General features: G+C 38.7%; 2 pseudogenes across 2 annotated transcripts in view; both read right to left on the bottom strand.

The window, feature by feature from the left end:
- Positions 1-142: 142 nt before the first annotated feature.
- On the bottom strand, positions 143-9,568 carry LOC144662659 (uncharacterized; annotated as a pseudogene). The gene is made up of 9 exons (XR_013572494.1): positions 9,310-9,568; positions 7,515-7,628; positions 6,934-7,089; positions 6,385-6,512; positions 5,251-5,353; positions 4,603-4,703; positions 2,428-2,588; positions 1,695-1,835; positions 143-1,123 (listed from the first exon to the last, which is right to left on the bottom strand). The product of XR_013572494.1 is annotated as an uncharacterized LOC144662659 (transcript).
- LOC144662660 (uncharacterized) overlaps positions 143-15,975 on the bottom strand; it is a 64,398-nt pseudogene continuing 48,565 nt past the window's right edge. The window contains exon 12 of the transcript XR_013572495.1: positions 143-977. The product of XR_013572495.1 is annotated as an uncharacterized LOC144662660 (transcript). The remainder of the gene's footprint in view (positions 978-15,975) is intronic.

The raw sequence follows: 15,975 nt of genomic DNA on the forward strand, positions 1-15,975 counted from the left end.
AACCGTGCACGTCAGTCCCACAACGCCAAGCGAACCGTGCACAACCAAGGACGAGGACGCCTGGGGACGAGGCAGCTGCTACACCATTCTAAATACCGGTAAATCCGGGGATGAATAAGAAAGATAAAAATAATGGACACCATTTAAGTGAAAATTTGATGTTTATTTCATGTCCAGTTATGCCACAGTTCGGACACATACCATTTTGGAAATGTTAGGTGGTTTACATCTGGATTCATCAAAATGGAGGAGATTTAGCAGAGAAGTGGTGGAGGGACACCTTTATTTGAGATATCCCTTACTTGTAATGTGTACACATGATAATGGTATTTTTTGCACTGTTCTACGTGTTTGCTGTTCAGTCAGCCAACATTCAAGAGCCAGGATTTACAGATTATTGCAAGTCTATCAGCCATGATCTCTTGTGACTGATGCAGGTTTTAACTGGTCACACCTGACAGTTGTATACATTTCACAAAGATCACAGCAAAGCATAAAAGTTGCAAGATGATAATAGTGATTCTCCATGCCATTTGACATTGTCATTTTACTTCTTAGCAATGACATAAAGTCAGTATCACCCAGTTGATAACATCCTGTATAATTATGATAATAATTTTATAATTGTAATTATTAAAAACTAACAATGGTATATTGCAATTCCCGAGTTTTGATTGTTTGACAGAGAATGGTATATGAGCTCATATACCATTGACCACAAAAATGGTAGCCGATACGCGTCAACAAAAACAGCTGGGGAACTCAAACATTGCAATTCTTTAGGCCTTTTTAATAAAACAATTATTCCACGAGCGCGCGTTGGATATGAGATTGTTATAGCCAACACGCGCTCGTGAAATAATTGTTTTATTAAAAAGGCCCAAAGAATTGCAATGTTTGAGCTCCTCAGCTGTTTTCGTTGATGCGTATCGGCTACCATTGTTAATTATAAAATTATATAATAATTATATATAATTTATTATAATATTTATATATAAATAAAATTAATGTCAGCATGGCACAGGGTCATTGACATCTTCCCAGCAAAGAACTTTACTTGTTTCCAATGCAGAGCTTGTGATTAATGGATCCATTCTTCCATCATACAAACCAAACACTCCACCTACGATAAGAAATGTACTTAATATTTAGATACAGCAGAAAGGTTGTATTGTGTGGTGCACCTGTTAGAGTAGAGTGTTTTGTCTGAGAACACAACACAAGTCCCTGAACAGTGCTCAAACCTGGAACACTTGGTTCAGAATTCAGTGCGCTAACAAACCAGGCCACCATGAGTCCCATGATAAGAAAGTAAATGTCTGGTTCAAACATATGGGTATCTTTCTCTTATTTCAATAATTTACCGTACCTTTTCACCTGAAGTAGTTATGTGTCCGTAAAAGAAATAAGCATTGCTGCATCCTTAAAAGCCAAGACTGAGAAATGTGTCTGACTACAGTCAACTCTCTCATAATGAACGAAGCCAGTCCCGACGGGGTCCGTTTTAGAGAGAGTTGACTGTATATGGTTTCCATGGCAACTTTATATATAGCAAGCTTTACTAAAGTATTATGCAATACTTATACTCTAATGAGGGCAGCTAAATTAACACCCTATTTAAGTACCAGCTCATCCATACTTTTATACACCAGAGGTTGAGTCTCCTTGAAAATGGCCAACATTACTACACTTACCAGTGTGAATGTAGAGTATTCTGTGTCCTTTGAATCTCCCAGGATTGTTTTTCATCTCATAAAGCATCCCTCTAATTGCCTTAATGTTGTACACAGGGTCCACCAATATTCCTGTAGTACTGGAGATCTCTATAATGTGCTCTGCAGCAAAAGATTGCAGTCACATTTAAAAGTGGCCAGGGCAATTTGAAATAATAACTAGAGTTCCATAAAGACTATGACATGTTAAAGGAGCAATGACACGATATTTTAAGTCATTTTTCTGATTACTTGAAGGAAACCGGCTTTAAATAATAGTTATTACATGATAGGAAAACACCAAAGGAGTTATCAAAATGTGAAAATAACAAAGAATGGTTTCAACTGACAAAGATTAAGATGGATAACAAACAACAAAATTGAAAAAAAAAACTAGCTCCTTTAAGGGGCCTTTTGCAACAAATGTCACTCAGGAAAAAATCCACCCTGCTGGATGACAAAAGAATCATGACAATCTCAAAACAACCTGTCAAGCTGAATTTTTCTTTGTTTTGGATGTCCAAGTGCATATCAAAGCTTACCATCCAGTAAGGTGGATTTTGTACTATGAAACAGTTTGCTACAAAAAGCTCATTTTCTACAAAAAACAATGGACTAATTAAAAGTCGTGAAGTTAATGATTGTTAATAAGTTTTAAAAATAAGCCTAATTACCTCCGGTTTAACATCTAGAAAATAAAAAAGTTGACACACACCTAGTTCTTCGTTAGTTGATATAGCATATCCTTTCCCCTTGTATCCTTCAATGATATCAATTATATCTTCTGCTTTAACATCTAGTCCTCCTGTCCTAAGGTCTTCATTTATTTTGTTGTAAAAATATGCTGCATTATCACACACATTTACAGCATGGCACCTACATGCACAAGAAAACAATGTGCATCAGGTTTCATGTCACTGATAATTAGGGTATTTTGCAGGAAAATGTTCTACATCATAGAATCTTTTTAAACTTTTTTCACAGTCATGAGTTAACCATAGTTAAACGTTACAGTGTACCGTATTTATTCGATTAAGTGCCCAACCTCAATTAAGCGCCTACCTCGAATAAGCACCCACTCTGTGGGTTGGAAAAGTTAATAAGCACCCAGCCTGGAATAAGCCCCCACCCCCACCCCCATAAAAAGAGGGCACAAGAGGAGTATTGACTATTATTGAAAGTGAGAATGAAATTGACTAAGTACTACTAAGAGACTACCCGAGACTACCTAAAAGACTGAGTTTTCATAGTATTTTACAGCTTTGGTACATCTTCCCATTTTGTTATTACATATTGTTTTCTTGCAAAATTAGAATATTTCTTGCTAAAAAAATGGTGAAAATTTAATAAGCGCCCAGCCTCGAATAAGCGCCCACTCTCAAGGTCCAAAAATTTAATAAGCGCCCAGGGCCATTAATCGAATAAATATGGTATATGTCAGAGATGGAAAAAAATGGAATCATTGACTGACTTAGTTTTAGAGATAAAGCATTTGGAAAATACCCTGATTTTGAAAAAAATAGCACTACAGTATGGGGCCCAGTTCTCGGCCGGGTCCAGTTCTCGGCCACTTTGTGTTTAACGCGTTTTTTCACGCTCCAGTTGAATTAAAAGAAAAAGTTATTTCCTTCAAACGATAGACTGAGTCATGTGCTTTAAGTACCTTGAGTTTGATTGTTCAACTCAATATAGAAAGCTCACATGTCGAGTTTACGCGGAGGTAGGTGATTTTGTTTTCCCGAGAAATTTGTTTGTTTACGGCTCCTTAAAATTCATGGATGTAATTAAATTCGTATTGTATCCGAAAGCCCCCACCAAACGAGCTAATTTTTGGCATGTGAAACGTAGAATAATTCAGCTTTCTGCTTTAGTTAACTATTCGTTGAACCATTGTAGTTTTTGGTCTTAATTTACTTCGAAATTTTTTCTTGCGACGTTTGCGTATTTGCCAGTTCTCGGCCACCCTGCTCGCTATACAGCTTAGCGCTTGGTTTTTAATATAATTTCATCTGCTGCTGCCAGAATGAAAGAAAGAAATGTTTTAAAAATAAAGGTCAATCTTATCTCTAAGTTTTGAGCTGACTCTTGTCTTGTCTATTATTTCTACAACACCTAACTCTTTCAAGACCTTTTCACTGCAAAATATACCATCTAAATGCATTGGTCACACAATGCGGTTTTGCCAGAACCTGCACATAGGCAACTAGGCGCGTAAAACCCCTTCTTTTCTAAAGTAAAACAAAGCCTCATAAAAATAATTTGGTATCGATATAACATAAATAAGTTTACAGAGTGATTTTATGACTGTGAAAATTAACTGAGCATTTTTTTACAGACAATTACGCGCAAGCTTTTTAGTGGCCGAGAACTGGGCCCACAAACGGAACACTTATTTTTATTATTGCTCGGGCAAATTATGCGATGACAAGCCGAAAGCTTTACACCAAAAAGCTGAATAATGTAGCTAACTCTGGGCGAAATTTCAAGTTCCTGCGGTTCTCCCAAGTAAGAAATACAAGTTTACGTCAAAAGTGGCCGAGAACTGGGCCCCATACTGTATTTTGTACATGTAGCTGCAGTGTACCACTTTGTATGTTTGGTCTTCATAATAAAAGTACTAAAGATAAATCACTAGAGACAAAGTGCCAAATCTTAACTTAGTGGGCTGAAATAAGAGCAATAATTTAGTTCAACGATGCACAGGCAGAAAAACTTCAAGCTCCTGCACCACTTAAAATTGCATTTTCGGTCACAAAAATTAACTGTGAAAAGTTAAGGGTGAGTAATTGATCTAGAAACACTTCAAAACTCATTAATAATTCATTAAGAAAATACAAAGAAAATTAATGTTTAAATTATCTGATATTAAGACATGGCTTAAAAATCTTACTTGAGTTTTGATCCTGTCAGGTAGTTTGCAATGGCAATTTCTGCTGCACTTCCCCCACTGCCGACTGTTATTACAATGTCATCAAAATTCTCCAACAGATTCTAAAACAAGCACAAACATCTTAAATTCACTTTTATTATTGTTTATTACAGAACAACTTTGTCATCTTTGTTGATTTGAGAACACTTTTTAAGTCATGAAGTTACATAGTTTGTGGCTAGTCTGATGCAGCATTTCATTCTGGCCAGAGGACTCTTCAACCTTATTCCCAGGGCCTCTCTCCTTTTGCTCTGGGAGGCAGAGAGACAGAGACCATGGGAACGAGGTTGGGGACTCTTTTTGCTTTCAATTGGCACTCTTATTGAGCATGGTGCTCAAAGTCCTGTTCACAAACAAAATTATGACAGCAATCTAGCCTTATGTCACCCAAGGATTCCTGACTGCACAAAATCATGAGTTAACACTGACAATAAAAGCTGACAGTTACTTGTGAAATTACATAGTTCTTGTCTAGTCTGACACAGCATTTTGTCCTGGCCAAGGGACTCCTCTGCTTTCAATTGGCAAACTCGTTGGGCATGGCACTCAAAGTCCCATTCGCAAACAAAACGATGACAGCAATTAAAACATAAATGACTAGGGCTTCACCTGATTCATCATCATTTCTTGAAATGCTGTTAGGTAACCAAACATCCCCATGTATGAAGAACCTCCCACCTCAATCAGATATGCTGAGGAACCCTGCTCTTTCCTGCAAAAATAAATATAAATATTAAAATAAGTCAGGAAGGAAGAGGTGGATTTCAAATCAAGCTCCAAAGTCAAACTGGTCAACCTTTCCTCCAAAGAGCAAACAATTGGAAATTTCATGAATTGTGCAAAAAATATCCATACCCACCCCATGAATAGTCATTGAAAATTCCGAGGGAGGTCTCAATAGCCAAAACTTTTAAAGGAAAGTATGGGGCTTGACACTGGAATTTCCAGAGAGGTGAATAATTCAAACCAGAATTTAACATCCATGGAAGGGGTATGGATATTTTCTGGAACATTAACACATTGTTTGTTTCTATTAGACTCACTTAAATTATATTAAGCCTGTTACATCAGTTAGTTCATTGGCCCATGTGTGTGTCCAGTGATGAGATACGGAGAAGACTGACAGGGCATTCAAAAGATCATCATGTTCTGTGTTTGGCAAAAGCTGAGACCCACACATGGTATTAACCTGGACAATAAGCAGGAAAAAGAAACATGGACAGCCCAGAGAAACTTGGAGGAAAACAGTAGAAAGGGAACGTGCTGAGATGGGATTAACATTGTGGGCTGCAGCAGCAGCTCTCGCTAAGAACAGGGACAAGTAGAGAGCATTATTTCTGGCCCTTCCCCCACCTGGGGACAAGAAACTAAACTATGTTGTGGTTTAATTTTTTCTTTGGTTTAAAATTTTTCAAACCAGTTTGATTTTTATTTGCCTTTGTTTCAGATTATGATAATGAACATAAGACAATGGAAAATAAAAATCAAACTGGTTTGAAAACTTTTAAACCAAACATAAAACAACTACATTTTTGTGATTTAGCTGGTAGATGACTTGCCTCAGGGCCTTTTCCCATCAGACAAGCAAGAATGAAAAGTTACATGCCCCAGATGAAAGGAAAGGACTTTTTTGAACCCTGTCAGTAAGCACCCCCCACTGCCCCCTCCCTTCATTTCCCCCTGCCTGCTCAATAACTATTCCTCCAAAGTCTTAAAGATATTCTTTTGTAAAGAACTACTTACAATTTTTCTGCCAACTTCTCCATCATTTGTTTTAGGACAGATTTGTACTGAAGTGGAGGAACAACAATAGCATGACTTCCAACCATTCTGTTTAAAAGAAGGTTCCCTTTACAGCCAATATCTGTAGTCTGCGCACAGACAAAAACAACAGTCAAATTTTAATTTTACCAATGCTGGTACATAAATGTGGCCCCTTGATAAAGGGTTTGCCAGAAGTTAGAATTAGGGGTGTTGGAGACTGTATTAGGGTTTTTTATTGTTTGTTTGTTGTTGTTTTTGCATAGGTTTATATATTAAGACTTCTTAGTTGTGGTAAATAAAATAAATAAATAAATAAATAAATAAGTACATTATTACTTTATTGATGCTCCCTAAGTGGGTTTCTCAACTAATTTCAGTTGAGACAATGACTCGTATGTTTAAAGGGAGAAGGGAAGCCTCTAACCATGCGGCCTAAACTGCCGAAGCTTATCCCAGTTTCTGTAGCATTAAGCGGCTAGGAATATTTTTACTCCCCACTGAATGAGATGCTAGTCCATTGCAGGGTACCCCTCCAGCATTATTTCGCCAGTAACCATTTATACCCCTGGGTGGAGAGAGGCACTATGAGAGTAAAATGTCTTGTCGCTGAATACCACCACATGTAAAAACTGTGTCGCACTTCTTGTCTAGGGCATCTGCCAGTAGAAACTCCAACTTGCAAACCTACAACAATTAAAACAACTAATTCTTAGTATTTTACAACAGATCTGAACATATGTTTTCCCAAAATAATGGCAGCTGATACATCATGCTTTCTTTTCAGCCCAATACACTGATTATGGCAATGCCAGCTGTACCCCTAAACAATGTATTTGATTAACTTAGGGCCTGTTCGCATTTGGCCAAAAAATGTTGTTTGGTGTTTACAAAAAAAATGAAAATTTAAAATTATTGAATTTTATTTCAAACTACAACATAACCATGGGGAATTTGACTAGCTTGCTTGTTCCCACTATGGGGAATGAGCCATCTGTTTAAAAATAAAATCCAAGGGTTCACTTGGGAGCAGGGGGCAGGGAGGGGTGAAAGGTAGGAGGAATTCACATTAGACATTATCTAGTAACTAAAACAAATTCTAAACTTTGCACCTTGTTTCCAGAAAGAGTGCTTCCTGTCATGTCATCCCTTTTGATAAACAATGAAAATTCCTTTGGGAGATTTGGAATATTCCACGGATGGATTGGAGTGTTGCGCTGTGCAAGCTACATGTACAAAACAGCAAGACCTAAAGTTAGATCAAAATACATGTAACTATTGTCAGTTACAGCTGAAGATCAGAAATTTTACATCAAGATATAAAGAACATTATTTTAGTAGAAGTGTCGATAAGCATCATCACTGTAAGAGAAGACATTAATTTTTATGGGGTTGGAACCCCACATGTCCTTGAATGGGGATGTATGGGGCTCCAATCCATTTGTCCCAATTCAAGGATGTATGGGGATCCGGAAGATAGGGTTTCAGGGGAGGGGGAGAGGGTAACAAGACAAAGGACAGCACACAAGGATATTTGCAGCTGAGAGACTAGAGACCTTTAGATCAATGCACACCCAGGACAAATAATTGGTCTAGGGGGCAAGGGAATGCGGTCAGATGTCCTTCAAACCTTTATTCCCTTGCAGGGGATCACATACGATCAAAATCCCTACCCTGGGGACAGACGTCAAGTGGTTAAACCGACCACCAGCCTTCCCCCCCCCTCGGGCTTATGCACCTATCAATGTAAATCTCGTGGGGGGGGGGGAGTGCGGGCAAAGGCACAGGATTTGACAACAAGAACGATCCCCTCTGTCGGGCATTTGACTGCGAGTCCCCTCCCGGGGGTTGGGACATTTGACTTTGACCGGGAAGCGCCTGGATCCAATCTTCAGACGCGGTTACCAAGTTCTTCCTTCTCGTGGCTTTGGAAATCATATGCTTCATTGGAAGGTACGAATTCTGAGTTTTTCATCGGGATTTATCTGCCACTTTTAACGCCATTTAGTCATAAAATAGCGATTTTAAGAATATTTTACTTTCAAGTACATTTGGAGTAGGAATCCTGAGGGAAATCTAAGACGTCCGTGACCTTTTATTGTTTTCAATATGAATACCGAAACGGTTGGATGGACAGAAAATAAAGGTATGTAGAAAGTACTTGTTAGTTTGTTTTAGAATTCTGCCCCTGGGTGGGTCTTCTTAGGTACATTTGAACAAAAATATTTTTCCCACCCTCGGGAACTTGACTGCAATTTTTACTTTTCTGTCAAATCCCCACCCCTGGCTCGCACTCCCCCCCCCCCCCGCGGGATTTACATTGATAGCCCGGGGGTGGCACTCCCATATATGAGCTATATAGGTATGTGCCGCTGTGAAGGGTATGGTTTTCAAGCAGTTTAGTCTGGGATAGGGTATAGAAATCAGAGAATTTTGGTCTAGAAAAGGGTAGTATTTGCGGGGAAACTGATCGGTGGTATGACAAATTAAGTCCAGAATAGGAATAGAAACTCTGAAGAGAAAGAGGCTTTCCTAAACATAAATAAAATCATCGCGGCATCGTTGTTGACAGATGGTTTTTCATTAAAACACTGATGGCGATACAGTTCTATATAAATGCAAGTCTGGGACAGGGTAGGGATTTTCGGTGTATAGTCTAGTATAGGGTTGCAAAAATCAGCTGAACATGGTCTGGTATAGGGTAAGGGCTTCAAATTCCCAGCGGCACACCCTCACCCAAAAATATACAGGGTGCCCCCCCCCCCGGGATTGATAGGTGCATTATTAAACATTGATAGGTGCATTTAATAGAAACAAACTTGGTATTTCGAATAATACGAACAGAAACCTGGATATTCAACCGGAGTTCCTTTAAAGCTCTATAAAAAAATTGAAACAGTAACTAACCTTTACAAAGTGCTTTGGAATATTTTTCAGTGACGAGGCCCACTTTGGAGGTTCGTATTGGTGGAGTTGTGTGAGCATATTTATGCCTCGAGAAATGTTCCTACTCATCTCCAAAGAAATTATCTAGTGCTAAGTGAAGCTCGGTTATCCATAATTATCTCATGTTTTGCTGAACGATGCCAAACTGTAACCACTTGCAATAGACTTGTTGTCAAATTTTTGCAGTCGATTATCATTACAGATTACAGACGCATAAAGTCAGCGGCGTTTCGGAACTGAAGTATTTGGTTGTGTAAGAGAACAGGAGAAGTTCACTCCAGAATGGCCATTTATTTTCTTTACGCCAATAAAAAGTTTATACAAAGATGTGTTATTAACCAAAATTTCAGCCTCCAACGTGCGCTATAACCCTACGAAATCTTTCTTTGAAGTAGCCCAAAACTCGACAACTGAACGCCGCCATTTTGGAGCCTGGTAATGTATGCGTGACGTCAAAGAGCTCAGCCTGAAGTTTGGCGGGAAAATTTTAATAGTCGAAACTCCTTGTTTCTTTGTAGTGGCGTTTGTTTGTCAAAATACAAATGAGATACAAAAATCTTTTCGCCGTCTTTCAATATCTAAAAGAAAAATTACTCAATAAGAATGGGTAGGGACGAAAAATTACTGCCAAAGCGAACACAAATATTTGTGTGTTCCGAAAGCTACACGGGAGACTACTTTGAAGAAGATCACAGATACAGTCTCCTACGTGAAAATACCCACACACAAAAAGAAAGAGCCAGACGCAATACCAACCAATGATGCGTTTATGTTATTTCACTTTTTAGTTGATTTCAGGGAGGACTTTTAATCAACCAGAGAAACTCTTCTTGATCAAATATAAGATCGCAACTCCCAAAGTGAACTTTATGTCATTTTTGTAGTTGACTGACTGAGCTAGAAATGTTTGAATTATTTCATTAAAGATCAAGCAAAATTTTAACTTAACTTATTACTTGTTTGTATCTTTTTCTCTGTATTTTTCTCCTTCTATATTTATTTACATGTACAACCCAGTCATTGCATCCAAAATTTTTAACAACTTAGCCCGTTTTGTTATTTCTATTCTAAGAAGTTTTGTTGCCAATTTAAGTCAATTTTTGTTCATGCTGTAATTATTTGCCGTCGTCGTATTTGCTCGATTAAACGCGGGTCACCGATTAAACTCCGGCTTCGTATTAATAAACGCCGGGTCAAAAATGCTAATTTTTAAATAAACACCGGGGACGTTTGATCGAGGTCCCGGCGTTTATTTGCGGTCGAGCAAACAAGTAAATATATTCTCTTAAATAGCACTGCTACGACAAACTGGTACGGTTTGCTTCTTTGGTAATTTTTTTATAATGTTCAAGGAAAGTCCGGCGTAAAATAACTAGGATGGATGCTATAAACAAAATGAAACAGCAATGTTCGCGTTCGTGTTGTCATGACTGACGCACTGTTCAGTTATAACAGTGAACGTTTATAACTGCGGAGGACGTTGGCGACATTGCCGTTTATGGACTCATTGGTTGTTTATGTTCTGCAGTTCGGTTTGTAACAAATCTTGATTGCAACATGCACGTGCCGTATGCAACACTGTTGCTTTGGTAAAAATCATCCTCGGAGACCCAAGAGCAGTTTGTCGCCCGGGACGACGAGAAAAATCGTGGTTCTCGGGACTGAAAAAATTACAGAAAATTGCACTTCGTTAATAAACACCGGACCCCGCCAAGTTTGAAATAAACGCCGGAGGTGTTTGATTTGAGAAAACACGGTAAGCAAAATGACTAACCTCCATTCTTACCTTACTTATTCTTTCGCCTCCTTTCGCTTGCATGTCGTTTGAAGGGAGTTACAGAAGGAGATTTCTTAAAAATGTTTTATATTGCGTCTGGATTTTTCTATCTTTTGTGGGTATTTTCACGCAGGAGACTGCATCTCTGACTACTTTGAAGCAGTCTTCCACATAGTTATCGGAACACACAAATATTTGTGTCCGCTTTTGAGCAATTGTTCTTTTAAATATCGGAAGACGGTGAAAATAAACACCTCTTTTTGTATTTCTTGGAGCTCTGTGTGAGCAAAATGGTGCTGCACAAACAGGCATTTTGACAAACAAAAGTCACTACAAAGAAACAAGGAGTTTCGAGTATTTAAATTTCCCCGCCAAACTTCAGGCTGAGCTCTTTGACGTCACGCATACATTACCAGCTCCAAGATGGCGGCGTTCAGTTGTCAAGTTTTGGGCTACTTCAAAGAAAGATTTCGTAGGGTTATAGCACAAGTTGGAGGCTGAAATTTTGGTGGATAACGTATCTTTGTATAAACTTTTTATTGGCGTAAAGAAAATAAATGGCCATTCTGGTTTGAACTTCTCCTTTTAGGACGGTGCCTACTAATAACGAGGTTTTTTTTGCCCGGCCGATGACTATGCATGAAATGTAGATGTTATCAAGGGCTATTAAAATCCAAAAAGAAAATTGGGGGTAGCCACGCAAATTTTCGAGATAATTAAGTTTGAAAACTGGAAAAAATGCTGACCTGGCATTTTAAAAAAACGTAAAATAAAATAAAATTTTCTTGCAAATTCCATTTGAAATTGGTTTTTCATGAACAAAATCAACATTAAATATAACAATCTCTAAAACAACTAACAAATAATGTATTTGAAACTGCGTGATCCACGATTTTATTAACAAAATAATTGTGTTTGAGCAATTTTTGACTCTAACAGCTCTCACTTGCACGGCCAGAAAATTGGCCTAACTTTTTTTTTTTCACTTAATCACAAATTAAAGAAGCGCTCTATTGACTTTCCACTTCCATTTTATAAAGTAAAAAGTAGGGGTCACCACGCATTTTTAAAAGTTATACGAGTTCTTTTCAAGCTTTATCGAATCGTTTTTGGAGTCTGTTACATTTTTACTTTCCCCTCCCTAGCGAGTAAAATATTTGCATCTCGCGCGCGCACGCCATATGTAGTTAGCAGTTTGCGAGTTACATTTGAGCGCTTAGCGATTTGTTTTTGACTGTTAATGTGCTCCATTTTTAGAGGTCAATGGGAACTAAAATGTTGCATTTCCGCTGTAGCTGGCTTAGTTGCGTTCGACGAAGGAGAGCGCAAGCCTAATTTTGTTTTAGCGTCCTGTGTCTTTTGAGTTGGTATGCCTGTGTACTGTTATGCGGAATGAATCGAGCCGTAATGCGCGCGCAGATGTATGGACACCAGATTGGCCGCCCCGATTAATTTTTGCAGGGGCAAATCTCGGCCGGGAAACTGGTAGCCACAGATGGCCTCGATTTCATGCAAATGTAGTGTCGTTTATTTTAGTTTATTACAATGTAATAAAGATTTTCTTAGGTAGGTAGATAGTCACACAGGACCCCTCAAGCATGTATTTACTTTAAAACAGATCGTGATTAAATAAAGGTTATTATTATTATTATTATTATTATTATTATTATTATTATTATTATTATTAAAACAAGATGGCGTCCCAAACGCAGCTTAGAAACATTATTTCGCTTGAAAAAAGGGTTAAAAACGTGTTGCCAAAATTGTACTTTTGCCAAAAATGTCATGGAGAACATTAGAAGGTTATCATCCAAGGTAGCAGAATTCTCTTCAGCCACCGAACGTCATAAAAAGAGTGGAAATCGAGTAAGTCAATGCGTAGTTTCGTACGGAGTTCGTTCGTAGGTAAACCAGCGTATTTTCTTGTAATTATATGTTGCACAAAACTACAAATTGTTGGAATTAAATGCATCGAGAGTGGGTATAATACGGATCGAAATTGTTTTATCACTTCTTTAAATTTGTGATATATCGTTATTCCTAGAAACACTAGACGTTTTGAAGAGGAAATCGTTGTGTGAATGTAATATGCGTGTAGTGGATTACTGTGTGAATTATGTCTAAAACATATAGTAAAACATATAGTAAAACTATTTCCAGAAGTTTGTGGAAGTTTAAATCTCGTTTAGTGCCAAACGATAACAGGTCAAGTGAAATAAATAATTATTTTTTGTGTAAATAATATTTCATTCATTCTATGTTCTTTTGGCTCGTCACACAATCTTTCTCACACTTATCCTCCTCGCGTTTAGTGAGGTATAAGCATAGTAACTAACTTTGACATAAGGCATACTACAAGTAGGCCGACCATGTCGGTTTTTTGCCACTGCCTGCTTACCTTGGGTCTATTTTACCTATAGGTCGAACGCACTCCCCTAATCTCTGATTACTACTAGTATATGTCCATAAACTGGATTTCGTCGCAGCATAAATCTTTCTTGATTTTTAGTCACGCGCTTGGTCGCGTAGTTGAATTCGTCATTTTGAGCGAGCAAATTAGTCAAAAGCGCGCGCGTCCAGTGTGTTCGATGCATTGCGTGATGCGCAGAACAAGTGCGCAGTAACAATAGGAGGCACCGTCCTTAACCTGCTATCGGGCTTTCTTTTTCGCGGCGGAGGGCCTGGCAAGATCGTCTGGCGGCTTTGGTGGACCGGAAGTTATTCTTGATTTCAATTAGCCAATCAGGATAGAGTTTCATGTTGCCTTTTGTTTTCTGACCAATCAGACTTTTTTCTGGACTTTTTACAGACGACTCGACAAGTAATTGTATGAGGCGTTCATTTTTTCGTTGAACCTTCCGCCGCGAGAAAAATAACGCCTGATCGCAGGTTATGTGCCACTTAGCCTGTGTACAGCCGTCCCGTTCCGCTTAAAAAAAAATCGCTACGTGCCACTGTTTCGATATATAAAGGCTTACCCTTGGTTTACCAAATTTATCCTTGCAGCCAATTTATTTGTTAACTGAAAACGCTCCTCTTGATCATGTAACCATTTTTTTCAGATCGGTAGTATTGTGTGAGGATCTTGAAAAGTCCCTGAGTAGAATTTTGACGAGGTAACATACTAACTTTATGCATAACCCTTTCAAAAGAATCTGTTTTTCTTTGTGACCCTTTGTTCTGAAATTGAATAAGGATGTAAAAGGAAGTAAAGTAAGAAGTAAAAATAGGTATTTTTATTGGTATTTGACTTATTAGGTCTTCTTAGCGTAACCTAGCCTGAATTTCTGTAGGCGACCACAGAGGGATGTCTGAAATTCAGGCTAAGCGTAACCTGGCAATATTCTGGGAGAGGAGAAAATACTTAATTTGAGATGGACTACCATCCCACCAAGGGGCAGAAGCAAACCTGTGAAGAGTTTCTACTGAGGCCGGGATAGGCTCTGAAGGTTATGAAACTCTTGGTCCGTTATTGGAGTTTCCCTACGTCTGTCCTTGCAAGCTAAGGGACTGGTCATGAGGTACAGGAGGGGGTGGGCCAACATTTGTGTGCATGTAAACAGGGGTGGGTCAAGAAACATCATGCAATATATTGGGGGTGGGTTATGAACAATTATGCTTCAATTTTATTAGCTGCAGATATGTATACAAACAAAATCTAACACTTAAATTGGCAGTAATGTAGCTTGATAAATGACTTCGAATCTTTCTTCCTTGAATCAGGGAGTAGTTCTCCAAGCCTTGCTACCTTTACGTCAATTTGATTTATTCGCTCATCAATAAGTTTTCTTCTCCGAGCCATCCTAATGTTCAGCATGTCTTCTGCAGCTTCAAGAGCGTTTTGGCATTCTTCGGATGCTGAAATTGTCTTGCGCAAAAAGGTAACTGCTCTGTCAGTATTGCCATCCGTTATCAGCTAACAAGCTCCTCTCTAGGGTCTGTAATTAAGTCCATGGATACAGAGAATTCGCTAGAAACGCATTAAAGGCAGTCGTGTTTGCAACTGCAAGCAGAGGAAACTTCCACAGCAGAGAAAACTTCCACAGCATGACTTCAGTATCGTTTCGTTTCGTGTTATGACCGGACACCAAGAAATCATTGATGGGAAACTACATCTTGTGAATGACACAGATCAAACTATAGTTAGAGAAGGATGCAGTAGTTTCAATAATAAACCATTTGGAGCAAGATTTTACCAACATCACAGTCGCCGGAGAACAGTTGTGGGAAGTAGGTCCTAGAATGCATCAACGAGCTGAAGTTGCCACCAGTCAAGACTGACATCCTTAAGAATACAGATGCAGGGCCTGGTGTGGGAAGCAACAATGTAGAAGTTACAAATAGGGATGCCGAGATGGCTAGAATCCTCAATTCTGATCGTGTGAATAGAATTCACAAAGCAAGAGTTGACAGTAGCCAGAACGAGGCAGAGAGATCGAATGCATGTATTGGTGAAGCACTGGTTGATGGTGGGGCCATGCAATGGAAGTTCCATGACGCACTTGATGGACTGACACAAGATGAAATTGCAGCACTCTCACTTGATGTTATCAAGAAACGCGATGAGCTGGCGATGGAACAAAATGCGTGGACCGTTGCCCAGAATGTGGCTGAAAGAATCAATAACGAGCCAGGTCCAGCTGGAAATTACATGCAATCATTTCTGACCCCACACAAGAATGCAACGTTTTTCTTCAACACAGAACAACTACGCCAGTTTGTTTCAGCACCATATTCAAAGAAGAAAGACGTAGCAGGATCTGCATACTTTAAGAAAATAAATACGTTTATGGAAGAACAAGTACAGATGGGAGCGCTTTACTTGGAATATATAAAAGGTGACTGCCAGA

The sequence above is a fragment of the Oculina patagonica genome, chromosome 8 (genome assembly GCF_052425735.1).
Source record: "Oculina patagonica isolate OP01 chromosome 8, crgOcupat, whole genome shotgun sequence".
Lineage (NCBI taxonomy): Eukaryota > Metazoa > Cnidaria > Anthozoa > Scleractinia > Oculinidae > Oculina > Oculina patagonica.